This window comes from Harpegnathos saltator, unplaced genomic scaffold (assembly GCF_003227715.2).
Source record: "Harpegnathos saltator strain DR-91 unplaced genomic scaffold, Hsal_v8.6 scaffold375, whole genome shotgun sequence".
In the NCBI taxonomy this organism is placed as follows: Eukaryota; Metazoa; Arthropoda; class Insecta; order Hymenoptera; family Formicidae; genus Harpegnathos; species Harpegnathos saltator.
The window spans coordinates 30,529-33,159 of record NW_020230178.1 but is presented as its reverse complement, the minus strand read 5'-3'; the positions used below and the strand labels follow the sequence as shown (position 1 = coordinate 33,159).

Sequence of the window (2,631 nt, the reverse complement as noted above, 5' to 3'; positions counted from 1 at the left end):
CACACGATAGATAGACATGTTTCGAATATGTAATTAGATGCTGAAGTCGATCGATCGACTTTTGTATATAAAAAAAAGTTTTTTTCTGATTTCAGGAGATGCTATATAGCGTCTCGTTATTATTATTGCAATTTTTATTATTATTAAATGTCTCCTAATTTTTTTTATATTTTCAAGAGCGGAGCCTATATTTTAAATAGCATTTTAAGGAAGATGTTGCATTTATTCCTCCTCCTTCTCGCAGTCTTTTCAAAAGTAAAGATATGTTGCGTCTAAAAAGAATTGCACAATTTGACATATCTTACGGCATAAAATAAGTTTTTTCGTAAATTTCATGAAATATCGTTTTCTTGCAAATAAAATATTCTTAACGTAAAATTATCGATATTTATGACGATTTTTCAAATATAATTTTTAAATGCCTTAAAATATTAAAAAAGTAGTTCGTTTTTTATTTCCTTAATTCAAACGAGTTAGCGGCAAACTAATTGCATAGATTAATTATTTTACTTGCGCTTTTGTCCCAGTCTACCGTATTTCGAGATTTTATAGGAACCGTGAAACGGCCCGCGCCTAAATACGTCACGTTATTTTTTGTATATTTGCTATATTATTATTCATATAACGCTATAAAAATTCATTCTTATCAATAAAATATATATTATTATTTCTATCAAGTTTGAAATCAATCGTCTGCTTAGATTTCCGGAAAAAAAATTCACGATAATAGCTTATTTTTCTGGTCTATAGACAGGATTGCCTCCTTAATCGGCATTTCTGCTAAGGAAAAAAGAGGAAAGCGCGATATATGGCTGTTAGAGCGAGCGAGACACCTATAGAGACAGCGCGGTGTCTCTATACCTGTCTCACTCATATTGCCTGCATTCAAGCGTAGAGAGAGAGAGAGAGAGAGAGAGTGAGACAGCTATTGGGGACACCATTAACCGTACCACGTCTGGTAATGCTTTCTCTCTCGATCGTACGACGTGCGATAAGGATGCAACATCGGAACGTCTCCCACCACTTCTCCCTCTTCGCTTCTCTCGCGCTGTACAGTACGACAATATGCATATGCGTATGTGCTTATCATCGCTTTCGATTGTTTTACAGGCGTATACGACATCGCCAAGGGACACCATACCTGCCTCTGCGTGTACACATACTTCTGCATATGTTTTTAACCGACTGTACCTACATAACCAACAACCTGTCAAACAAAAAAATTGTTATTGCAAAATTAAGATGTAAAAAGATCGTATATTTTTTTAAAAAGTTTATAACTTTGTAAAACATAATAATTCGTAAAAACAATAATTTATTTCTAAAAAATAGGTACAGTCGGTGTGTTTTGATATAAATAATATATATATTTTTTGTAATCTTTTGTTTCAGACACTTATAGCGAGCGCTATTTTTCCCACCAATGAGTCGTGTCAACGCTGAGGCTGCTTACTAGGCTTGCATGAAAGAAGGAGGGCGTACTAGGTGGCGACGGGACGCCGTGCGTTCGGGACCTGCATCTCATTTTTCGTTTCGAGGAGAGAAAAATATCCGAGAGCGCGGTAGTCGCTAGACCGGGAATCGAACCCGGGTCTTTCGCTTGCCGGGCGACTGCTCTAGACCACTGAGCTATCTGACGCTCCACGCTCACGACACTCTCCCCTCCCCAGATAACGTTGAGAGATGTCGTTCGGAAGCGACATCTCTAGTGCTATCCCGAGCGCACGGCGACTACAGAGAGAGGCATTGTTACTTGTACCTGGTGGTACAAGCTGACAGTCTCTCAAAGTCAAAGGTTGCTATCCTTTTAAGACCTGCTGTCCATGTATGCCGGCCTCCACCGTTGCCCCTTCTTATCCGGTGCAAATAATAGAAGCTAAAACTGTGCAATCGAAGAAATAAAAAAATTTATATAAGGGTGTTTGAGACCACCCGAGTCACCCGATGTTTTCGTAAACGCTATTTTAGAGAAAAATGTTTCAGATAAAAGTTGTAGGACTTCAAAGAGTCTATCTACTGATGCTATAAATTTTATCTTGGGATGATCTTGAAAAGCCCACACAAGATCGACATAGAAATCTAAATGGAAACTCGAATTTTTTATTACATCGTATTTTTCCACCAATTAATTTGAACAACTTTTGTCTAAAATATTTTTTTATTTACCTAATATTCTTTTAGATATTTGAGGAAAACTTGGTAACTTTTTCTCATATTAAACTTACGATATCTCGCTAGCTATTTGTCGGAGGAAAAAGTGGTACTAGACCTTTTTGCTTTATTTAATTTCAAAAATATATATTGTTGCAATAGCGCCTTGATTTTTGTTAATTTGATGATTTTGAAATTTCCAAAAAGTCAGTAAGTTAACAAAAAATCAGGGCGCTATTGTAACAATATATTCCTGAGATTAAATAAAGCTAGAAAATCTAGTACCATTTTTTCTTCCGACAAATAGTTAGCGAGATATCGTAAGTTAAATATGAGAAAAAGTTTTCAAGTTTCTCTCAAATATCTCAAAAAATATTAGACAAATAAAAAAATCTTTCATACAAAAGTTGTTCAAATTAATTAGTTGAAAAAGACAGTGTAATAAAAAATTCGAGATTCTGTTTAAGATAATAGATAGTG

General features: G+C 35.4%; 1 non-coding gene across 1 annotated transcript; it reads right to left on the bottom strand.

The window, feature by feature from the left end:
- Positions 1-1,566: 1,566 nt before the first annotated feature.
- TRNAA-GGC (transfer RNA alanine (anticodon GGC)) lies at positions 1,567-1,639 on the bottom strand. Its single transcript has one exon. It is a non-coding gene; the product is annotated as a tRNA-Ala (tRNA).
- Between the last annotated feature and the right edge of the window lie 992 nt (positions 1,640-2,631).